The sequence below is a fragment of the Rhipicephalus microplus genome, chromosome X, assembly GCF_043290135.1.
Source record: "Rhipicephalus microplus isolate Deutch F79 chromosome X, USDA_Rmic, whole genome shotgun sequence".
Taxonomy (NCBI): domain Eukaryota; kingdom Metazoa; phylum Arthropoda; class Arachnida; order Ixodida; family Ixodidae; genus Rhipicephalus; species Rhipicephalus microplus.
Genome location: NC_134710.1, coordinates 222,397,196 through 222,423,180, shown reverse-complemented (window position 1 = coordinate 222,423,180; position 25,985 = coordinate 222,397,196). Strand labels below are relative to the sequence as shown.

The 25,985-nt window shown below is 44.0% G+C and overlaps 1 long non-coding RNA gene and 1 pseudogene across 1 annotated transcript; both read right to left on the bottom strand.

Moving 5' to 3' along the window:
- Positions 1 to 18,599: 18,599 nt before the first annotated feature.
- LOC142777100 (uncharacterized) lies at positions 18,600 to 20,159 on the bottom strand. The gene is made up of 4 exons (XR_012887927.1): positions 19,950 to 20,159; positions 19,692 to 19,868; positions 18,796 to 18,999; positions 18,600 to 18,729 (listed from the first exon to the last, which is right to left on the bottom strand). It is a non-coding gene; the product is annotated as an uncharacterized LOC142777100 (long non-coding RNA).
- Positions 20,160 to 21,855: 1,696 nt separating this feature from the next.
- On the bottom strand, positions 21,856 to 25,567 carry LOC142761720 (uncharacterized; annotated as a pseudogene).
- Positions 25,568 to 25,985: the final 418 nt, after the last annotated feature.

The following is a 25,985-nucleotide window of genomic DNA, read 5'->3' as shown; positions in this document are numbered from 1 at the left end:
GAAGCTGTCCGAGCCCTAATACATTTGCAAATAGTGAATACGATTGAAGCTCCTCAGAACGAGCAGTCCTATGTAAGCACAAAGTTCTAAGCAGGTCAGCGCCCATCCTGCGCAGTTTGTTTGTGCTGCGTATAAGTTCATTGATCGACCATATGCTTCATAACATCGTTATCAAAATACAGAGAGAATGTTTCAAGTACAGTGCTTCTCTACAAAAGCTTCTGTAATCCAAGTGCACTTTAATTTGTAGAAGTTGTGGCTACAAGCTTGGATGAGTCCCACTAGTTGTCCACTGTCTCTGTGGGAAATCCACGCTTTGGTGTTTAATGGCGCCAAATGAAAGAGACGCAAATCCGAGCATCCATGGTGAAAAATCATGTTCTATTTGTTCTTCGTTTTCTTCTTCCTATTTGTTCTCAGTCCTCCCTTGAGCACGCTATTTGCGCGGGAGGTTCAAGCAATTTACAACATCCTCCGTGCCCGACAAAGTTCAATCGCCCAATTCCAACGGGCACAAAAGTTGTACTGGCCTTGTAACTTCTGTACCTCCTGCCAAAATGATCTTGCAGGCTCTAACGTGGTTATCACTTGATAAGTACACCTCAGTCACTCTACCAACTTTCCAAAAGGTTATGGGCACCGTGTCTTCCTTAATGATGATACATCGTTAACCTTCAGCTGGTTGCTAGGCTGTACCGCCCTAATATGCGCACCTCTCAAGTACAAGAGGTATTCTTTATATCAACGCTTCCAAAAATCAGTTACTATTTGTTGGCTGTACTTCCAATGCTTTAAAGTATCGGATTGACTTCCCGAGGTTTCAGCAGTATTAGCATTAGGCAGTGTAGTAGACTTCCTACCGGTTAGAAAGTGCGAAGGTGTAAGTGCAGCTGGATTCGTAGCGTCAGCAGAGAGGTACGTTAGTGGCCGAGAATTCACTACATTTTCTACTTCGCTGAGGATGGTCTCAAGGTGCTCGAAATCAAAGCACCCTTTCCCTAGAATCTTCTGTAGGCAGCTTTTATAAGTGTGAATCATCCTTTCCCAAAATCCACCCCACCACAAACCTGCAATGAATATTCAAGTATTGTGGTCAGTAGAGCAAAAGTACTGTACTTGGAAGTCCCTAAAAGTTCGGTACATCACCTTTAAGTCACGACTGGCATAACGAAAAGCTAGAGCATTGTTGGAATAAATAACACTAGGCAAGCCATGTCGCGACACAAAATGACGGAAAGCCATTAACAATGACCCCGCTGTCATATCAGTGCACAACTCTAAGTAGATCGCTCACACGTAAAAATAACGATATAGGCTTTCACAGGACTGGTTCTTTTCACAAAAACAAGACCGGCAAAGTCAACAACCACAACTTGAAATGGGTGCGATCTCTCTACCCTGTCGATCGGCAGTGGTGCGGTAGTAGCTGATGCAAGTTGGAGCTTGAACATAGCACACACTTTGCATCTAGAGATTACTTTTTCACACACTGGCTGCCCTTAATCACCCAAAAATGCTCGCTAGCTCTGAAAGGGTATCGTTTACGTCACTGTGAAGCAGGCGCCGGTGCGTGTGGTTGACGATAAGATATGTGCAGTGGTGGTCAGCTGATAGTAGGATCATACACTTCACGTCTTCTGATGTTTTTATGTTGTCAAGTCGGGTCTTGATCCTTGAAATCCCGTCATTGTCCAGGAACGGATGCAGATCACGAATGCGGGACGCCTTAGGTACCGGTTTGTCTTTTAACAATGAGGTGAATTTAATGAGGTGCTCTGTGCAAGAAGTGCTATCTTCAACCATTTCAGCATGCCCGTCTATATTGCATTGACTGATAGCCATATCGTATGCTCGCATGGTTTCGTCGTTTGATGACAGTTACTGAACGATTCTGTGAAGCCTCGAAATGGCTACTTCCAGATTACCGGCCATGTCGACAAGCGGAAATTTCAGGGGTAATGCAACTTCATATTGTCCTCTTGGAATAACAGCAGTGTTGTTGAACTCGTCTTTGACATCTGCGGTGCGCTGAGACGTTGGCGTGTCAGACATTCCGATGTCTTCGAGGTGCCAAAATCTTTGTTATTGGAAAGCGACCTCGTCATTTTCTTGGAAACCCGTTCGCAGAACACATACTTGAGTGCTTGCTCTCTTACTTGCACTTACAAAGCCTGATAAGGGCTCTGGAGAGTCCAGCCCATCTTTGTGTTGATGGTGAGTAAGGCAGGATTTTCTTCGTCCCACTTCACTCGTGCTAAACATAAACTTCCAAAGCTGGTCTGATCCAAGGAGTACACTCACACCTGGCTCACACTCTACGCGTGGGTAAACGACTGTGTCCGCCAGATGTTTCCCTTCTTCTGCGATGATTGAATAAGACGATTCTAACTTGAGGCTTCAATCATTTCCTCACAAATAAAGGGCCGCTATGGCTTCAATGTCGAGGGTCAGGTTGTTGTGCTGACTGCGTAGCGTGACCTTGATCATTTTGAATCATCGTGTTGCGTCGCTGGCTCTACCAAAGGCACTGATGGCGAGTTCGGTGTCAGCAACAGCAGGTACACTTAGCTTGGAAGCGACGCTCTCAGTGACGAACGTTCGCTGGCTTCCATTGTCGAGAAGGAAGGAAGGAAGGAAGGAAGGAAGGAAAAAAACTTTATTCGCAAGGGTTCAAGACAAGGGTCATGAGCTTGATGGGTGGGGCCCCAAGTCCAGGGCTCCACTGGCAGCTGCCGCCTGCCTGACGTGACGCAGAAGTGCAAGCTGCACCTCTGGGTCAGAGCTGGTGAGCTGTGCCTTCCATTGCTCAAAAGTATTAGAAAGAACACCGTGCATACAGCAACAATGGAATGAAGTCGTTATCCAAGCTCAAAACATCTGGAGAAGAACATCATTTTTGAGGCGGGGAACTGAAGCTTTCTGAGTGGAAACTTGCACCGAAGCATTCGGTTTCTTCTGAGCATTAGTAAGTGATGGTGTTTCAGAACTACTATAATTTCACATTGAGGAGGCGTGTCTGGGCTTGCATGCTTGGAAGTGCACTCTCCACCAGCAATTATGGACCAGACGTCCTTTTGACGTGCACTGGAAGCATCAACCATCTGTCACAAGTTTGTTGCGCTTCTCTGTAAAAGTACTATCCCTCGTGCAGTCTTCCGTCGTGTCATTGGTAGCAGCGGAGAAAAAAACAGGACGACGTGGAAGGTAGTGTCTTGTTTTGAAGAACGGATGGTGTAGGAGTCGCAGACTGCTTCTCGAATGATCTATTTAATACAGGTACGCTGTTTGATGTCTTTGGCAGTGATTCCATTCCTGCGCCAAATGCGCCAAGCTGATACAAACGAGAATGCCTGCGCAATTCTGATAAAAATCTCGAAAATCGCGCCAAAATGCGTCGAATGGCTCTCGTGGGCCTTGGTGGTGTCAGCCAGCGCCACCACCACAACCTACAACGGGGTCTGAGGGCACCCATTCCTCCATGGCAACGATAAAACTATGAGAAGTGCAGCGGAGGACATCTAGCGGCAACATGCGCAGTACGGATTGAGTGATAGCGGAGATAGTGCTGCTGTAACTCCGGAAGTGAAGCGGGCAGTGCGCTGGTGAATCGATTGCTGGTGTCTCGGCTCGCCAGCACCAACGACTGTTGGACGACTCTTCATTACTACTACGCGCGTGTGCCGTCAGCGGTGGGATATGATGCGATGAAAAAAGGTAAGTTTCTGTTATCGACAATTTCTCTTAAGTGTGGCGTGTGAGCGTGGCGAAGTTGGTACTGCTTGGACCGCAGCGCGCAAAAAGCACCGTCTATTTGCGCGCTAAAACGGTAAAGCCTTTTTCACTTTCAGATTTTCATCCGGATCTTATCTGTGAAAAGATTCAATTGTATGGCGCAGATATTCCTAAATGAATGCTCTAGCGACTGCCGCTCATATTTTTGCGGCCGTCGTTAACCCTAAAAGGCCGGTTTCGTGGGAAAAGGCTGCTTTCGTGGGAATGACTTTTATGTTCTAATTGTATTCAGAAGCACTGAGCGGCAATGCGATATGCCCGATGACACGCGTAGTTGCATTCTAGGCTTGCACGACCGACCTTGAGCAGGCAGCTTCACGTAAAGAAAAACATTTTGTAGCAAGTCTATCTATAGAGTTGCGTGTCATTGTTGCGCAGAGCAGACATAGCGCGCGCTCACGCTGTGCTCGTGGTGACGGCAACTTCGCCCGCATGTGGCAATTGTCGCTATAGTTTCGCCTTCTCCCCGCCGTGATTGAGAAATGCTGATAAATGCTGTTAGATGTTGGCTGGCTGACACGTAGGGCGCCTGTACTGTTGTTGCACGATCGGCTCGTGCCGGACCTAGATTTGTGCATGGTGCGAATGACAGGGCCTTAATTTTTAAGTGAGCATTTCTTGTTTCGCCGTCGGATTTGTGTTTTAATCTTCCACATGTTCTCTCTTTTCCACAGCTCGGACTATCAGCTTTAATGCATCGGTGCTGGAAGATGTTGACAGCAATGGGGACAGCATAAAGACATGGTGCCGAGGTGGTCCACAAAGTTGGGAAGCAAGATGTGTCATTTGCGACGTAGTAATTTCGTGCGCACAGCATGGCACATCAGCTGTCAGGAGACATGCTTCTTCGAAAATGCACCTGAAGTCAAGGATGAAGTTCTGTGATGCAGAAGGAAAGTTTGTGAAGTCAAAATTGGCCCAACCAACTTTGACTTTCTCTGGAGGAGCAGCAACCCCTACCCTAGGTGACAGTGTGACCCAGGCGGAGGCTTTGTTCGCTATGTCCTTCACTGTGAAAGGAGTGCCATTTTCATTTGCATATACTACATCCAGGATGTTCCCTGTAATGTTTTCAGATTCCGAAATCGCTGAAAAGTTCTCTTGCGGCAAGAACTAAAGCGTCCTACATCATCTCTGATGGACTGGGTCCGCTGTTCAGAAAAAAGTGATAGAGGAGCTTTGCTGGCCAGATGTGTACTACTCGATTGAAGTTGATGAAACGCCCAAAGCAGACCAACATGTTAAACAACTGGACATTCTTGTGCGATATTTCTCTTAAACACAACAAAAAGTTGTTCAACATCTAGAGCCATTTAACCTTGGCTATGCATTCCTCGCCATATTGGACAACCTTGACAACTGATACCGGTTGCTCCAAACTGCACCAAAATTGACTTTTTGGTGCTCCAAAATGCTCCAAATTATAATTTTTGTGCTCCGAAAATTGCTCCAAATTGTGGTTCCTAAGTGGCATCACTGCTTTGGCAATTTGTTCACTAAAGAACTTTTTTCTCGGCATTCCACTTCGATGCAAAGAAACTTCATCAGTTGCTCAAGTTCGTGATCAGATGAAGCCTGGCTCGTTTCCGTCGCATTCTCCATACTGTCTTTTTTAAAGTATTCTACAACAATGTCAGCTGGTATGACTTTGAGCAGAACTTCATTCAGAATAGCCGCGTAGGATGACTCCGTGATTCCAAGACTATGCAGTCCCCTCCTGTTCAGTTGCACTGTGTCAAAAAGCTTGCGCAGAGCAGTGATATCGCTTGCTAATTGCACTGGTTTGAGCGTGCGCAAATTTTCTAGGTACTTCTGCTTAATGATTTTCTGGTTTCCAAACCGACGTTTCAAAACTTACGGGGCGTCATCATAACAACAATCCGTCACCTGAATATCTACGACGGCTTGAGCTGCAGGTCCATCCAGTAAGGAGATCAAGTAGTGAAACCGGTCTGTGTTGGAAAGCCTCAGGTTCTCATGTACGGTGTGCAAGAACATATCTCAGAAGGGTTTCCACTTAATGACAGTCCCATCAAAACGAAGAAGCTCGAACTTGGGAAGTCGTGCGCCGAACTCACGTGGAAGTCGTTCGTGTCCGCTCGGTGCACCCTCACAAGACCTTGCGCCCACGGCTGAAGTTGTAGATGACGCCGGTGTAGCAGAAATCTTCAGAACATCAGTGTGGTGCTCGAGTAACGCCAGAGTACTGTTCGTGGCGTCATCATATTGCATGACAACCTCATAGTCGTCTGCCGCCAAATTGTCAGTCATCAGGGCTTCAACCTCGCTGTTCAAGGCTTTGAGTTTGACGTTGCTGGCGTGTAGGCGGCCGTGCAGAATTCGAAGTCCAGAAAGCTCGAACTGATTGGACTGAAGCAGCTGGTTGATCTCGTTGATGATTCTCGCGTTCATCGATCGCTGCGAGGCCCGCTTGTTCTTCGCACGCTCCATGTCGGTCTAGCTCGAAGCGCAGCTCACCCCCACCAGGAATGAAATGCTTGGGTCATCGGCACCAAAATCGATGTAAGAAAATCACGCTTCGATGTTTAAAAGTGCCAAGTGAAAGAGACGCAAGTCTGAGCATCCATGGTAAAAAAGCGTGTTCTATTTATTCTTCGTTTTCTTCTTCCTTTTTGTTCTCAGTCCTCCCATGCACGCTCCAGTCACGCGGGAGGTTTAAACAATATACAAGTCTCGCCATCAAGATCTGCAGATGGCTTCTTGGATTTCTTTTGTTTTGTTTATTTACAACTATTGTTTTCGTCGGATTCTTTCGCGCTTGCTTGTACTCGGCCCTGATAGCGGCGGCAAAGTCTCGTCTTCCTTGTTGCTTTCATCAGGGGCAAGCACAAACTCTTCGTCTTGTGAACGTTCGCAGTACTTATCTGTACTGTCATTGAAACTGTCCGGTAAACTGAAAAACAGTTCTAAAGTTTTCTCTGGGCTCACGCGTTTTTGTTTTCCTGCATGGGAGAAGTAAATCACCCAATTAGGCACTGGTATCACGCCAGTGCACGCATGCGACTCAGTAAGCCTAACCCTGCGGGTGCGAAAACACAGGTGTTACACGAGATTCATACATGCAATGTTTTTTTTCCTATCGTAGGGTAACTTTTGTAGGCAATTCCATTTCTCAAAGGAATACTGTAATACCAGAAGAAATATTTCCCTTAGCAGTCGTTGAATATATATGTCCCTTCCAAAACAGATGACTCTGACGAGACAGGAACACAAAAACATAAAATGTAACGGGAGCGCCTCCAGCTTCACCTTAGGGCAAGGACAAAAAACTGCGTAGAGCGTTTTGCATAAATCTCCATAGATGCCGCCAAATGAAAATTTTGAATAATAATTCATGTGTAAGCATTTTAGAGCAAAAGAAGACTCCTCGAAAAGTGAGACCTATACTCTGTTTCAGAAGTTCCCTTCAGCACTGTGGAGGCCACATGGCCCCTCAATCAATAAGAAGGGTGATTAGCCCCTCGACATGTATTCATCCGCGCCATGTCGCCTGCTCACCGTCTTCACGGTGTCTGCTCGCCGAAATTTTCATACACACTCATTCCAGATAAGGCTGGTTTATTAACTTGAATATACAGTGAAACTGCGAAACAAGCAGTCACACCAGGCACTTAAAGCGTGGATTTGTTGTTCTGCTGAAGATTGGTAGACGCTCATGCTGGCAATCCGTCGCTTCTCCTGGCTCTCGTATAAATGCTTCTCCGCCGGTGCGTTCCTTCCCGTCTCTTGCTGCAATGCTTCTTCTCTCTCTCCCTTTTCTTTGTCCCCATCGGAGAAGGACCCGACGCTCACAAAACGCAGTACCATGTTGCATGTCCGTTGGAGATGCAGCCGTTCTCGGTCTGGCGACGTAGCCCAAGCACTGCCTCGGTGCGTTAGTCTTAGCAGGTGTGGCTAAGCAGGCAGCATATTTTGGTAATAACGACAAAACGTACCTGATGTTTTATCATCAGAGTAAGGTGAAACAAATTGATGGCGGATTTCACGATTCATTTGTGGCTGTCAGCGCAATGGGCGTGTAGCAAGTTCGAATCAAGGCGGCCGGTCACTTCTGCATGGGCGCTGCCAGGTTCATTTGTAAACACAGTTACTGGCAGTAAGTGACAAAAATAATTTCGTGCGTACGAACTAAATGCGAAGAATAAACGTATCACATATCAATGTGACGGAACAAACACCAAAGAAACGGCAATTTGAGTCAACCAGGTCAATTTTAAGGAACTTGTTATATGTCGGACTATGTTTTGCTGCGCAAGTGTGTAGCTTTGCTTACACCTCGTAGCTGTGGTAGTGCTGAAACAAAGTGGTGAAAAAAAAAGTATAGGTTCACATCGTCTATCAAAGGGTAATTGTATCTGTTCATATTATTTTGGTGTAATAGCCAGTGCTGTTAACGATCGAAACAATTAATCAAGCCGTTATATCACAAAATAACGTTCCAATAAAAGTCGAAACATAGTTAGACAACTATGCTAAACAGGTGCGAGTGCAGACGTCAATCAAAATGTCATGCCTTTTACAGTAGAGTGCCATCTGGTTAATGCAGGAGAAAATTTTTTGTTTATAGCGCCACGTAAGCACAGTGGCACAAAAACAAAGCAAGAAGCAAAGCGCATGGCCTCCTATATAACGGTCATGCGGCCTCTTTTTACGCCACGTGCTCTCCATCTCGGAGTTCATCCAAAGCACAACCGCGCCCACGCTGACGGCAACTTGTGCACCCGCAAAGTTTGTGCACCGCCACTTGACGCTGTGTTTTTGTTGTCGGGTTCGTCGTAGTGAATTTAGTTCAACACCTGCTGTGCAGAGCGCGTTCGGCCGTTACGCTAGCTAAACGGCTGCATGCGCTGGAGCATAAGAACCGAGCGGCTGGAAGACAGGCCTCAATTCGTGCGCATTTGTTACTGGAGAAAACAGGAAGAAGTTTGGGCTGCAAAAAGGATTCTTGGCCCATTTTGTGGGCCGATACAATCACGCGAAATTTTTGATGTAATAACTCCCGTAACTACTTTTTCCCGTGTAATGAACCCTCCTTCCAAATTTGCGTCAACTTTTCTGAAAAAAAGGCCGGTTCATTATGTGAGTAGGTACGGTACATCTCCTAGAGTCATGCTAACTTTTTGATCCACACCAGTGTGGCTTTCAAGAGGGTCGATCCACCACTGGTCAACTTGTACGCATTGAGGGGCAGATCCGTGTGGCCTTCGTACACAAACTATTCTTTTCTCTTTGTTCCTCGACATGGAAAAAGCATATGACACAATTTGGCGGTTAAGAATACTGGGATCTGTCCCATTTAGATGTACGAGGTAGAATGTTGGATTTAATAGAGAGTTACCTGTCTAATCGCACTTTCCGTGTCCGTGTGGAAAATGTGCTATCACAAACAATTCTTCAGGCGACAAGAGTACCACAAGGCGGTGTGTTCAGCTGCACATTATTTATTGTTAAAATGAATTTGCTGCGGCTGCGCATCCTAAAGAATGTGTTTTATTGCAGGTATGTGGATGATGTGCAGCTAAGATTGAGATCGTGCAACTTGGTGATGTGTGAGTGACGTTCAGCTTGGTTTGCAAGGTGGCAAAATGGGCGGATAAAAATAGTTTCTGCCTTAACCCTCAAAAAAAAGCACATGTGTCCTTTTCTTTTTCTTGAGAACCAGAGGCTTGCATCCTGATCCTGGCATAGACCTACAGGGTCGCCGTTTATCCGCGAGAACGGAGCATAAATTTTTAGGCTTAATCTTAGACACCTAGCTAACGATTGTGTCACACATCAAATATCTGGGAAATAAGTGTATGAGAGGGGTGAATGTCTTAAAGGTCCTTTCACGTACATCTTGGGGCAGTGACAGAAAATGTCTCTTAAACTTCTACAAGTCTCGTACGTACACGCTTAGACTATGAAGTCGTAGACTGCCAGTCTGCAACACCGAGCTCATTGGAAGATTCTGGATCCTGTCGATCATCTGGGCATTCGTCTCTCTACAGATGCATTTCGCACAAGCCCCGTAGAAAGCCTATAGACCCTTTCACTGTTTACAGAGCCCCTTGATGACATCCGGTTTCTTCCACCAATGTGCCAAAATAGCATCGCTGGGCAAGAAAAGCTTTAGAATATAGCCCGCTGATTTTCTACACTTTCTTTCCCACATTTGGCAAAATATATCCAAACAAATGTTCTTTTGAGCTAGATAAAAACTATAGGAGATTCCCTTGAACTTTACGCACATTTCTTTATTCTGAAAAAAACTAAAGAAAGACATTTCTTATAATTAAAAGGAGCTTGAGAACGTGCTTTTCGTTTCGACGTTAAGAGCTGGTAGATGAGGTGACCGGAAGTTTTCTGGGCTACAATGCTTGTGATTTTGAAACAGTCTATATGTAGAGTCAAACGAGTTGTCGCTCCACCTTCAGAGATCTTATATGTCTTTATTGTATTATTTCATAGTAAATGCAGATAAGAAACACGCCACACACTTCACAATTATTAATTTGTTCAGTTGTATTTTCTTTCGACAACTGCTCCTCGGAGAAACGACCTTTCGCACTTCACGTGAGGGGTCCAACTGAAGAAACCAGAGTCTTACTTCTTGAAAGCTATCTAATGACTCTCGCTTCACATCTACCATCGTGGCCGTGGGAGCTTATAGGTTGCGACGTATCTTTTATAGAAGTTACTAAGCACGCACCAAATGCTCATATCCATACTCACTTTCTCAAACTTTAACACAAGTACACCTGCCCAGAATTCTTTACAGATGCTTCAAAGTCTGACACTGGTGTGTCCTACGCAGCTGTTGTCCCATGCTTTTGTGATTTCGGCATTATTCATTCCGAAACAAGCATATTTACAGCAGAATCTTATGCAAAATATGTGGCTGTCAAGCATAAGTAATTACAACTACAATTAGCGGTTATATACACAGATTCACTGAGTGTCATAAAAGCTTTGTAAACATCGTGAGTCGATCCCAACATTGTTTTCTCCTGCTGCTAGACCCGTGACTCTGTCATAATGGCTTGCTCAACCAATTAATAATGATACCATACCTGGCATCGAGAAAAAAGACTATTTGTCGTCACCGGCTCTTAAGCAGCTCACACTACTTCTCTTGTATGAAAAATACCCAGACGTCATACATATATACACTTATGGATCGGTTTGGCCGAACAGCTCAACAGGAGCAGTCGTGATACCAAGGTTGGTCACGGCGAATAAATTCAAGACATTCCACGCAACAACATCAACGGCAGCAGAATTGGCAGCCGCTCGTACCGGGTTACAATTTGCATTGATCAACCTACACGCAAGCGAACTATTTTCTGCGACTCGAAGGCAGCACTGCAGTCTCTACTATCAGCCTTACGCCATGGGTGCACGAGCAGCTGGTAGTAGAGATAGCAGAAGTTATACACCACCTGACTGAGAAAGGGCACCAAATTACATTTCAGTGGTTACCCAGTCACTGCGGAATCATCAGGAATGAAGGGACCGTTCAAGCTGCCCGCTCAGCCCACGCAGAAGACCATGAACTGCTACTACGACTTTCTAGGACAGATGCTGCACGAAAGCTCCGCTGGCTTGCTCGCCAGCAAACCACGTCACAATGAAATCAGTCGCACTTCAAGCATGCCCGACTGTACTCGCTTGACCCTACATTAAGTCTTCAAGTCCCGTCGAGGCTTTGCCGAGAAGACCAGACCCTTTTATGTAGGCTATGGTTGGGCGTTGCGTTTACAAACGCCTACGCTTTTCGTATTGGGATGGCCGACACCGCAGCCTGTGGCCACTGGGGCAAAGAAGAAACCATCCGGCATATCTTTTGTGGCTGCCTAGAGTATAGTAGACAACTAACTATGATGCCTTCGTAAGGAACTTAGCAAATTAGATAATCAATATCTGTCCGAGAAAATAATTTCACAATATCGACAAAATGCAACTTCACAGAAATAGGCCCTGAAAGCGCTACAGCACTTTTTGAGATCGACCGGCCTTTCTGAACGGTTGTAGCCAGAACGCCGTTCGAGTGTGTGTTTTCGTTTTCTCATAAGTGCACGTGCATTTTTTTCCTCTCTATCTACACCCTTTTTCTTGCCACTATTTCCCCACCCCAGTGCTGGTTAGTGAACCGGATGCCAATATCTGGTTAACCTCCCGGCCTTCCTTCATCTCTCTGTCTGAAAAAAACATAAAACTCCTGTCCTTGCCTCGCTTTACTCTATTTTATGCAGGATATACACTCCTTAAGGACATGTAATACCGTGCTGGGTGCCAGGGCACCACGAGATTATTGGAAACATGTTGGCAGACCAGCCAGCTGCTTCCCCCCAAGACAAGGCTGCCACCAATACGTACCTGTGTGTCCCTGCACTTGACATGAAGCCCTTCCTTATACGAGAGCTCAGGACGTGTTGGCAGTGCCTACAGGACAAGCAAACACAAAACAAATTACATGTTGTTAAACCAAAATATGAAAATTGGCCAACAGTATCCAGATTACGTTACACTCAAGTAATACTTGCAAAGCTACAAATAGGACATACACACTCTACACATTTATACTTTTTATCTGGTGGGGATCCAACATTGTGTGAGAGATGTGGAGACCCACTGACAGTTCTCCGCATCCTCCTGCAGTGCAATGGGTTAGATGCTATCAGAAAGAAACACTTTTTATCACCATATCGACAACAGTTCGCTCTACATCTTTCCATGTTCATTGGTAAAGACATGCTTTTTACACATAAATTATTGTTTGCATTTTTAAGAGATGCACATTATTTTCACACCATATTCCGAGTTAATCCGTAGCACGGCCTCCAAACGGAGGTCGTGGCTGCGGTGGCTACATTGAACAAAGCACCTGCTTGCAGCCCTTGGGCCCAAGGGAGTTGAGGAGGCATTCGTGCTGTCGCCATACATCCCCAGTTTGTTACAATGAGCACCACCATTCATTCCCGCTACACGCATTTCACGTCACTGTTATGATTTTAGTACTTATATGTTTTAAAGAGGTCCTGCAACACTTTTTGAGCATGGTCAGAAAACGTTGCCGATCGGTAGTAGAGGCTTTTGACAATACACGAGCGAAATATTATAGTGCAGCGCGCAGCCCGGAATGCACAATAAATTGTCAAAGTCCGCAAAAAATTGCTTTCTCTTCTCTCGATAAACCACGGAAGATGCTCAAAAATCACTCGTGCAACGCCCATATATCAGCTATGTTCTGATTTGAACATGGCACGTTCGGTCGTTACAGAGACCACCGCAAGAGGCGGTGGTCTCTGTAATTTTATATATATTTATTTTATTAATATTATTTATTTTTATAACTTAATGTTATATATTATTTATATAATATATATATATATATATATATATATATATATATATATATATATATATATATATATATATATATATATATATATATATATATATATATATATATATATATATTTAATAATATATATTTATTCTAATAATTAATATATATATATATTATTTTATATATATTTATTTTATATATATTTATATATTTATTATATATATATATATATATATATATTTTATACACATTTCTTTATTATATATATATTTTATTTCCCCTGCCATCTCTCCCTGCTAATCTTTCATCGGGAAGAGAGGGGAGAGAATGCAATTGCAGCATGTGACAAATCTTTGTAACTCCACTTGCACTGGACGAATTCATAAAACTTTTGCGGCGTTGAATTCGTGAGGCAATAAGCTTTTCCAGTGAATTTTTACATGGTTACTTGAATAAGTGTTTCAGGGCCACTTTAACCCGCCTCTGGGCACAGAATTTGAGGACCCTTTACAGCCACGTAACATTATCATAGTTCATATGTGACATACTTTACATACCACCGTTAAGTCACAGATCATAGCCACTCTTTCATCCCCTTTTCACGGTGCTCTTTGAGAAAGCATCACACTTGCAGCATTAAAACCTACCCTGCTGTTATTTTCCCTCTATTTTCCTTCCTTCCTACCTACCTATCATCATCGTCGTCGTCGTCCAAGATGCAAGACTTGCGAATACCTTCGAAATGACAAGGTACTTAAAAGTACAAGTGATTACATCCAGCATATAAAATCTAATTTTACCTGCACTAGTTTGAACATTATCTACATAATTGAATGTTCATATCGTTATTAACAGTACATTGGCAAAACTTTACAGCCTGTTTGTGTTAGATTAAACGATCATTGCATGGACACAGCAAAAAAATTGCCGAAAGCTATAGCACAGCATTTGAATGTAGCGAGACACAACTTCGACGATGTCATACTTTACATGCTTCAGCCAATCTTCCACTCCGCAAGAGACAGAAAATATAGTCATATCTGATACGCAAGTTCAATGCACTCCAGCCAGCAGGCATAAACATTTCTTAGGGGGCTCTTGAATCCACTTGAAAGTACGTAAACAACGAAAACCAATGAGAGTTGAGCTCTCTTTCTGGGAATTTCAAACCTGCCAATATTCAGTGGTTCTTTTTCTGACAACCGTAATTCAGCGCATCGTCTTAACTCCTCCCCACTTCCTGCACCAAAGCATCCACAGTAGCCCTCTCTTTCTCCTTCGTTCAAATAGCCTTGAGGTAGGCAAATTCACTTGTTAAAACATCGGCTTGAGCGAACAACATCTGTTTATAGATTTTTTCATCACAAGCTTCTATCTTTCCCTTCCTGACATTTTGAGTACAACAATGTTTTGAACACTGTATCATAATCGATCTTTCTCAAATATTTTTGAAAGTTACCATTTTAAGCAGAGCTGGCGATAACGTAGTAACGAAAACATTACTGACTTTTAATGAAAAGTAACATTTCACCAGTAACGACATTACTTGTAGTGTGTTACCGGCAACACTGACATTCACAAATAACAATTAGAGGGGTTTCTTCTAGCTTTGTATATATTTGTACATACACTCATACTGGCAATAGTTATAAATGTTTAGGTAGTATTGTGTTCTGTTTTCAGGGCAATGATGCACACAACCTTCTTCGACCGAAGACATTGGAAAGCCTCTGGTACATGTACTATTTCACACGCAACGAGACTTATCGGGATTTGGCTTGGCGTATCTTCCAAGGGTTCGAGAAGTACTGCAAGGTTAGTAAGCATTTAATGGGAGCCCCTTTCTATCTGAACATAAGGTGGGCATTTGATATATGGATCTTGGGAAAACGCATGCAGAACAGCAGTGGAATCAGAACTGGGCCATTAAAAGACTTTTTCTATGGTAGTTCTCAAAACATCCTGCTCTGGTGACAAAAGTGAACTGCAGCATGATGGTTGCCGGTGTCCGACTTTGCAGTGAGCAGTCATTGATAAGACTATTCTAGAAGGCATTTAATACTGAAAGCAATCAGTGATAAGAATATGCTAGTAGATATTTAATTGGTACATCTGGCTGTTCGGTGTAGTAGTTGGCATTGAGGTAAATTGTCCTGCAAATGTGGGAAGTGTGCGAGCTGATGCTGAGTGCTTCCGCACCCTCACAGGGCCCGAGTAGCCCACCAGAGCATAAATGTCTGATGAGTACAATAGATTGCACGACTTTAGCTGCTGCCAGTTTAAATGAGCTCAAACAGTAGCTCTAGATTGTACCTATATGACTTGTTCTCCCTGGCCTAAACGAAAGTGTGGCTAACTTTAATGTACATTTGTTGGAGTTTATGCAATATGTAATGCCTTTGGAACCTAAAGGACTTTTAATAAATAAATAAATACATCTGTCTTCATGTGCTGCAAACTGCACCGAAGATCCTACACAGTGTCATCTCCAGATTCACAATGTGAGATGTTTATCATTGGTGGAAGAACTTGCATGGATATTTGTAAAACGGTTTTCTTTAATAACAAATGTATTCCACACATTTCTAAAGAAGTGCTGCATTGCAACCTTGAAGAAATTTTTTGGCACATGCTATCAAGTGATGTTCATATTCCTTGGACAGCTACTGCCAAAGATGCAATATGTTGCTGTAGTGTTGTATAAATGGTTATAAGGATTGTCTGCTGGCAAAACAAGCTTGCCTGCCCTTTTGAGCTGTCTCACTTTGGTTGTGCAGGTGCCCGGTGGTGGGTACGCAACAATCGGGAGTCTGCTGAACACGAAGCAAACTGGTCCACGTGATATGATGGGGAGCTTCTTTCTGGCTGAAACACAAAAATATCTTTACCTGCTCTTAATGAGGAGGATGTACTGAAGCGGTATTCTCGGAACAGATACCTATTTAATACCGAAGCCCATCTGCTCCTTTTGTACACATCCTGACACGTCACTTCAACTATAATTAGCATTTCCCATCTTGGCGATAGTTAATTTGAAGGAGTACTCCATCATTCGTGTTATCGTAGGCGCCACCGCTGCATAGATTGGTAGCCTTTGACTCACAACTTGCAGTGCAGATCTGAGCTTGTACTGGCCATGTCAATCCATGGGCAGCTTCAGTGGCAACATTGTATTTATGTAAAAGTGACATGACCTTTCGTTCTTATGGTCGTGAACATGCACCTTCTAGAGTGGTTCATTAGGTCCGCCTTGAATCTCCTACAGTAGTAGTTGCTATTTATGCATATGCTCAGCTTTAGGCCAGGCTTTGGGTTCAGCTGTACTACGGGTTGCCTTTGTCTTGCTTGCAAAGTTACCCAAAATACAGCTTTACCAAGGTAGTTATGCACAAGTGCTGTAAGTGAAGGGCTAGCATTAACCTTGAGCTCAGACATGTGTTAGCAGAACTTCCTGAAGCCTACCCGTCAAGATATCTGCAGAAAGTGAATAAGTGCAGTCATATTGATCTATTTTCGAGCAGGAATTACCTGCTCTCATGGGTGTTTGGGAATAAAAAAAAATGTTTTTGGAAACTGCGACTCAGTACAATATTTTAGGAATTTATTCAGACTGTCAGGATCGAACTCTTTATATATATATATATATATATATATATATATATATATATATATATATATATATATATATATATATATATATATATATATATATATATATATATATATATATATATATATATATATATATATATATATATATATATATATATATATATATTGTGGGCATTCGTTATGCGCTTCTTCTTGCTCTTGGTTTCAGTGCGCTTCGCCGGTGGTGGCGAGTCGTACGACGTGGACGATTCGCTGTCGCAGTCATTCTTTTCCTCCGAAGGTAACCAGCAGTGACGACTCGCTGCGAATTTCGCCTTCCGAAAGCTCACTCGCACAGTCGTCCTTATCGCTGGGGGACCTCAACGGACACTGCGAGTCTGTCCCCACGTTCTCGTTCTGAGCTTCGTTCTGATATGGTCGCGGTTTGTCTGTCAGTTTTTTAAGAGCTTCAATCTGATCCTTCCTCAATGCGGAATTAACGTCAGCTGGCAGGCCAATGTCCATTTTTTTCGTGTGTGCCTGCCCCGCAGTTACTTCGTCCTTGATCTGTTGCTTCTGCGTGTTTTTCTTGTTTCCTGGAACCAATTTAAAATTCTGATTGTTCGCAATGTTAATCATTGGTTTCTTTATGGTATTCTAGTGTTTGACAGCAGTAACAACCTTTGCCTTCTCTTGTGTTTTTTTTTCAGATCACACTTTGGTTTGCGTTCTGTGGTCTGCGTCTTCTGTGGCGGGCGCAGCTTTTTCTTCGGATGAAGCTGATGTCTTAATTTTTTTGGTCTGATATCTTCTTCGCGGGTGTATTTGGACTTTGCTATCCTTCATTTCAGCTTGTTAAATACAGTATCTGAGACAGGGTTTTTTGCTTTATCGGCAACATCGCAGTTGGAATCTTTCGGACATGGGCCTCCTCCTGTGGCGGTGGAAGCACGGTCACCTAAAGTTGACGAGGGATCACCTTTGGGAAAATCTTTTGAAGGGAGTGGTCCCTAAGTTTCCGTCCTGTTGGTAATGTTTGTCGTCATAGCATGCTTTTTAGACTCTATTTTTTTCGTCTCAAGGTGTAAGGGACGATTCTTCTGGGTCGGCCTTTCCGGCGATTTAGTTTCTTCCACGCGAGACCACTTGGAATAGTCCTTCGTGGTACATTTTTTTGTCTTCTTCTCAGGAGACGAAAGAATATTTATAAATAAATATGTATACTCACAAGTACCCGACCGTTTATGTGGAGGCCGAAAATTCGGACATGTCCGTTTATTCGGACATCTTCGTGGCACCGCCACTCGCTCCATTGATCCTGATAAAAACTCACGACCGAAAATTCGGACGCTCCGCTGTGCGCCATTCGATTATTCGGACTCCGATTGACTGACCGGATGCATCGCCACACGTCATTACACCACAGAACACCTATTACCACAGAACACCTCCTATTACACGCTGACAGTGACGTAACCACCTTCGTGGACGTTACTATGGTGCACGACCTCCTGCACGTTCACTCTGTGGATTATAAATCCACTTTCGTGTCGCAGTTGCCAGCGTGCCCAAAACTGCATGAAAGATTCGTGACGCTGCTGTCTCATGAATGCCAAAAAGCACTGCGATGACACTGAAAGGCAGTCTATGTTTCAAATTGAATAGAAATATTAAAAGTTTGTTAGGAAGGCTGACATCAGTTGTCTTATCCCTCACTTCAGACAGGAGACCTGATAGCAGTGCGAAAACAATTGTCACAAACACCGCAAAGGTCCTTCATTGCCCCAGGTGTCAAGGACACTGCGTCGAACCCCCCCCCCCCCCCCGAAAACACAATCTAGCACTTGGCCCCACAGCATGGTGTAGCAGAAATGGAAAATTCTCCGCGGATATGGTAGAACATGATGTGGCGATGTGGCTGCATCTTTGTGCTGGCACTTTTCTTTCTCAGTAGCACGCAACAATTCACCTTGCTGATCATCAGTGGACTCATCCTGAAAGTCACAAGTTAAAAATGAGGACCAAATATGAAGAAACCTCCACGAAAAAAGTGAACATACCAGCTCCAAGCTAATACTCTCATCCGTCAGGTCATGACATAGTTGCAGCTGATGAGAGCCTCCAGCTGAACTAGGGGTGTCCTTGACCTGTATATAATGGGGTAATGCTGTACCGTAGAATCTCTGAACTACAACAACCATAACTACCAACTTGCCTTTCCTTCTGAGGGCGACTTTGTTTGGTCCCGTGGTCTCTTTTGCCATCTGGTAGGGGAAAACATTGAAATTACACAGCATTTAACCGTATTGCAAGTGTGACTAGAGTGCTGAAACCAATGAACTATGAAATGCATTTTCCTAAAGCCAAAGCACAGAGAAACGAAAAAGAGGTAAGTGAAAGGGGCACGGGAAGAAGCAGCAGTGGTGTTTTGAGAGCTTGACACGTATACAGTAGGCAATGTTTAAAGGAAACATCTCGTCAGAATTCAAAACCTCATATCAGCTGTTCTTTAGATATAAAACTGGAAAATACAATCCGTCATTTATTTACCACATCATTATCTGTCATACGGTACACACATTTCCCGTGAGAGACTTATGCCGACTTGAATTCGAATGACGCGTTCTCCTAAAACATTGTGCACAATTTCTAGCGCAACAGCTTTTGAATTCAATGCTGACCTAGGGATTTATTCAGGCAGCGATTTTGCTCGCGGCAAGAGCGAGGCCCCGCTTATGATAGGGCAATACCAGAGGGCCGTGAAGGATGCTTGATGACTGTATAAAATCGGTAGTTCGTCAACGCCCGTTAACCGGATAAATAAACGCGCCCAGAGCAAATTTCCATCCGCCTCACGAGTGACGGAGAGGACTCCGCGCGGCGCAATATCTCTATGTAATATCACTACATTTGAGCACAAACCTCAACGACGACACGAAATTAAAAAAAAAAACACCGCTGAAAACGCTCTGTCGGGGCCGAAGGGTCGCAAGGAACCGTGCGGCGGTATGCTGACGGGAAAATAGTCAGCACGTATGCAGGGTGGTGCATGATATTGCTCCTTGCATTCCCTGAGAAGTGCCGGCTGCAAATTCTGGTGTTTGAATTTGGTTGCCAAGACTCTCCGTCAGGCCTGTCGAATGAATAAAGCGCGAATGTTGAAGCCTCCCCATCCCTTTTTTTTGCCAAACCTTAGAGTAAACAGCGCACTTACCCGGCGCGCCGAACAGCCTGTATCCAACGCTGCCGCCGCTCTAATTCGTACGGTCGTGAATCGAATGTATGAAAGGACACGCTGCTGTCAAAGCCTTCTTGGTTATGACATTTATAAACGCAGCAATATCGCCGGCTTCGAAGCTTCTTCTTCTTCGTTTTATCATCGCCTACTGCAGCGTGGTACACGGTAGCAGCCATTTGTGCTTGTTTGTACGCCCGGCAGCTTCTGAGAGTGTCCGGCAGGGCGGCGCACCCTGCCCGCGGAAAACTCCAGCCAACGCTTCCTCTAGACAATGCCTGGGGAATGGCTCGCGCTCCCAGCGGAGTTGGCCTGCCTTCAGTTTTGAGCAAGCGCCGCACGGTCATGCTCTCGACCGAGACTATTATCATGGCAGCGGACGGTACCAGCTAAGCGTTTTTCATCTACGGCCCATAGGGGCGCGTCAGTCGAGAGTTGTTCGAGACCTGCAACTGTGCATTACTGTTTCGGAGGCTATGCAAAGTGTTGCGTTGTTGCACCGTCCGCCACAGGTGATGCTAGCGACCGAAAACATTTTAAAATGAAAGAAAGAAAGAGTGTGGCAGTTGTTTTTCTGCTCATGCGACAGGCATCTTCGTAGAGGAGGCGTTACTCCAGCGCTCGTTCCCCATAGATTGGCGACCTGCTCATACCGGTTCTCTCTACGGCTGCGCTTCACTCCAACTTTGGAGGGTCACGTGTTTGTTTAGTTACAAAAGTGTCACGAGAGGCCGCCTCAACTTAACCCCATTGCCGCCGACGCGACAACTTGAAAAGTACGTAGCTCCATCGGAATGGTGCCCGCGTTTCGAGTGTTCCGCGGCAGGTATTTTTTTTCTTTTACCGTCAGAACGGTTTTTAATGTGCCGCGGCAGATATATTTTTCCTTCATTTAGTAACTTGCGTTATGATCTTGGAATTTTCTATTGAACTAGTGCGCAGAGACGAGGCCAAGAACGTGAAGTAGGCGCATTGACGGCATGCCTCGGCTCAGTGCAGTGGTCCCAACAATTACTCAACGCGGCTGCTGTGTGTGTGCTCTGTGAAAAAAACTTTCTGTGCCGCTGTGTGGTGAACATTCACCCGTCCTTCATCGCGACACCATCGTTAATAAAGTCGGCAATGTAATGAGAATGTCAATGGGAGCCTTGCCATGTGCGACTAGCGGTTTTCACAGGATGCCGCCGTTTAAATAACAAACATTGATGGCACTGGGTTCTTCAGACATGACATTTCAACGTCTTCATTGTCGAGGAGTCCGTCATTGTTCACTGAAGTAGAAACCTCTAAGGACTATTGTAGCTGTGCAATTTATTCCGCCCATCTGAACAAAGAGAAGTGCCGAAATTGCAATGCTCGAATTTTCGTTTCTCGTAGCACATTGAATCATCCGAGTCTCAGTTTCAGAGTTGGAAGCTTTTTAGCGCACGCATTACTACGAGATCACGAATTACGTGGAGTACGATTAGCTCCAGGCTTTTTATAAAGCAGCGTAAGCTTGGAACAATCATGACCATACTTAACACACCGTTTTTATGCATTACGTGGACCAAGTTGCTGAACTTACCATACATTTAGCCTGCTACAAGCAGCGGCACCTAATCATTTGTCCCATTGAAACCAGCACACTTATGTCACTTACAAAGGCAAAATTCAAATGCATTCTTTGTAACTGCAATTGACCCGAATCTTTCTGAAAATATATTTTGCTGCACTTCCCTTAGTAGAGCCTCTTAACTGCTGTGTCCCTGATTAACCCACTAATTAAATGCTTAAGCCCATTATTTCAGAAACTCGTCATTGTTATACTAAAGAAAATTCTCATGCATAAGAAACACACTTCATGAATTGTGAAATTGCAGTACATTTTATTTGTTTGCCAAGCTCAAACCTTGAGCACCTTTTGTGGCTGTGGCTTGGTGTGCAGCAACTTTCTTTTCGCATGAGTCTCGGTTACGTTGTTGGAAAAATTTGCCAGAGGGGGTCACAGAAACTTCAAGAGAATGAGCTTAACAAGTGCAGTTGTATGGGCTACACTGTCATTCAGTTCACATTTGAACAGGGGGTTTTAATGACAGATAGAAGCACGGCACACGTGAACTTCTGCAGTGGATGTGGTCGTTTGATCAGCAAAGGTGCCGCTCGTGAGGCAGCATATTTAAGCAGGCTGACGAAGCCAACAAATGCTATGCTCGGGTACGACATTCCACCCCTATCAATGCCTGCAATTATGGCAGTTGTCGCCGAGTGCGACTTCGGTGATTTAAGCTTCATGATTCAGTCTTCACACACTACGGTGTCTTGAACTGCTCGAACTAGAAACCCAGTGATCAAAGCAAGTGTGCAGGACCAGAGGCTTTGTTGTGGAGGATCTGGAAAAAATTTATGTAAAAATAAAATAACAGCACGTTCGCAACCGCACATTGGTGCAAAATTTTGAAGTAATCTGACATCGGTTAATGAAGGATCAGTTATTGCACACACGCCCTTATATAATTTTTAGTAACAGGTGCTTGCTGGTAATTGATATCTATCACTGTGGTGTCTCACTAGCACTGTCGTGTGCCACTAGCAAGCCATGAAAAGTGGACTTTAAGGCCACAAAAAATATTTTGGCACTACTATGGTAGCGATGATGTGTGCAGCTCAAAGTATTAAAAAATTTTTTACAATGCCTATATTTTAGTGGTCAGTAATGTGTATAATATTATAAGTAGCATACGTGGGTAGTGTTCCAGGAGCGTCATGTGCGGACGCAAGAACTTTTTGAAGTCAATATCGGAAGTGGCCTTTGTAAGAGCAAGAGGAGGCACTGTAGCCACGCTCAATTGTCCCACAACGCTCGCAACATTGCTGGATGGAGAGAAGTGAATGATTCCAGTGACAAGCACTTTCTGGAGCGCCGAGAGGGCAGCATATACATCAGTTTGATCATTTGAGCCATTAAGCTGTCTTATGGATGAGAACAGTGACTCAACATCATCACTTGAGTATCTTGCAGTGAGCACAAACTTAAAGCCTGTGCTGAGAAGGTGCCTGGTACAAAGGATTGTTGACATTGTTGTCACTCGCAACGCTTCATACGTCTCATTTGAAAGAAATTCCAACTTGTAGCTCGAGCTTTATTTCCATGATTCGAAGAAATTGCGGCATTCTTTCTCGAGCCAGACAAGTCTGAAAAATGATATAAAGTTTACAACACAATGAAAGAAAATTGTCCCTTTGAAATCATTTTCTTGGCTTTACTAAAGGTTTTTATGGTCTCTTATTACTTGTTTAATTACTACTCCTATGTTTTAACAGTGTAACTTATCCAACCGACATGGCAAGACAACAAATAAACTTAAGTGCATTGCTTTTACAAGCATTTTCTTAATTTTATTTCAGTGGTAAATAATAATTACTGCTACTCTAATATGCAGTATTCACCACTCATCGTCCTCGCCATAGAAAGGCATCCTCATGGCATCTCTGCTGGTCCAGTGCAACGTCGTGCTTTGGGTTTTATGCAACACAAACCACTTGTACACCATTTCCATGAATTCTACAGTTGGCAAACAGTCTTCAAAGCCATGAGTGCCTAAACGGTCTCCGTGCTGCTGGAGGAATCTCAAAACTGATGTCACCTAGAGGGGAACAGTGAAATAAAAAGGGTGTTACAGACTTTTGCTGAATGCAGTTTTAGAGTACATAACAAGTAGATGGTGTAAATGGTGTACAGACAGGCAAATATAACATTTCAGTTCAGTTCAGAAACATATAGGCACTGATCAGCTCTGTGATCAGTGCCATCAGTTTGACAGCAAGAGCGATTCAAGTGCACTTCTGCACAGGCACACTTTGGTACAAGTACACTGGCTGCATTGAACATTGCTTTACCTGCGGGGAAAATATGGGAACTGCTCTGCCAACACCCAGTTTTTGAAAATTGCGTGGCCAGAGGTGCTACTCTGTCAGGCACCACACCAGCTTGAAGGCACCTTGTTTTTCTTGCAGGTCATACAGGTTCCTGTCAGAGAACACCATATTAGTTAAATGAAACCCATTGGCAAGGCATTATGCTTACCTTAGGTAGTCTAGAAGGAGGAGAATGCCACTCTTCATGAAAATTTTCTTAACATCTAAAAATTGATTTCTGATGTTTTTGAGGATACGGCAGTAGTCAAATGAAATGCATAGGCTGCGGCTGGAATCAAGACAGTGCCTGGACAAGTTTTCAGATTATTATGGTTAACTGGAGATACACATTATCTTGAAGCCCAGCATAACATGCATGTCATGCGCTTCTTGACGCGCCAAGGTGCACTTACGTAATAACAGGTTTGATGCTGCCTCCAGACAACATTGCAAAAAACTTGTGGTTATCACAAACAAGTCGCGTCACTTTAAACCCGGCATCTTCTACACATTCCATAACCTTCAAGGCTAGCAGATGAAGCTGTTCACCATTCAAAGCTTTAGTAAAATAGTATCCCACAGGAAGCCTGTCGAAAAAACCACGGTCTTATAAGAAATACAGGCTTTCAGACTTTATCTGTTTAGTACGGTTCACATAGCTGTGTACATTCCTATAATGGGTAGACAAGCCTACAAAGATAAAGCACAGAAGATGTGTTGCAAGCTGGTTCTCTAGGCCATAGTCTTCTTCTGCACCCCCAAGGTTCACCAAACCATGAACAGTGTCAGAGTGCTTTTGATATGTCATTGCTGTTTTTATGAACATCTTGTCCTCGACAAGAGATCCGCAGCGTGCCTGAAAGAATGAGCAAAAACATGGCATGCTAGTTTGAGCAAAGCTCATGTTTTGCCTGTTCATTGTGAAGTTTAGCTTCAACATGAAGCCGCTTTTTGATGAAGGAGGACACCACTTGTCTTGTGCAAGCTCCAATATACCGCTTCAGTGTGTAACGGCTCGGCAGCACAAGTACCCCGCTCTCCCGAATCAAACGGTACCCAGATGGTGATTTGCCGTGCCAAAGCACACAGTTACTTATTGTTTCTTCATTCCAATGTTTCTTTTTAGCACTCAGTAAAACAAGCTGTTCCTGAAGAAACAAAGCCTTTGGGTCATTGTTGTCCATCTTCTCCTGAAGAAATTTCGAAATTTAGAAATAAAAAAGGCAGATAATTAGGCCGGTTGGTACGTAGCTGACATGAAGAACACAGGGCTCTAACAGAGCACAGAAACTAAACGATCACTGTGGCACCCTGTTTCCTCTCAAACTTTTTTTTTACCTATCAAACATTCAATTGCATATACGTAAATACAGCTCATTTTCAATGATCGCTTAAGAAGTTATGCACTTAATCTGAGTGACTGACACTTTACATACCTGGAGAATGGTTAAATTTGACTTCTTTATGCAGGCTTCCATTTTTTTCATCTGCTTTCTCAATGCAGATGCTTCTTCCTTCAGACTCTCATTGTTCTTAACCAGTCTCTGGCACTTCCTTGTCAATGTCTTCAGCTTCTTGTCGAGCTTCACTATTTTCGTGGAGTGAAGTCTTGTTTGCATCCCTCGTGTCCTGGCAGGCTTCTTCAGAACCAAGGAAGCCTTGCATGATGTTGCAGGTGCAAGAAGTAATATTGGTGGCATTTCTTGCAATGCACACTCTGTCAGTGTATCACTTATTGACTGCGCTAGTCGTAATCCTGTAGAACAAGCCTGTGCACTTTCGGGACCATGCTGTACTTGACCAGGCGCAATGTTAGGATCGATGGACTCTTCCATTGACATGGATTCCGGGTTGCCTTGTTCCTGCGCAGATGACACAATGTTAGGATCACTGGACTCTTACATTGACATAGATTCCGAGTTTCCTTGTTCCTGTGCAGATGAAGGTTCAAACAAGCCACAGCCTGTTTTGTGCCCACTTTCGACTTCCCTCCCTATCGAAAAAAAAACGAATGGTGGGCATGGTGGAAACCACCACCCACCATTATAGTGGATTAATGTAGTGGGTGAATGGTGGGAAACACCCACCATGGCGCATGGTGGGTATGATGGGTGCTGC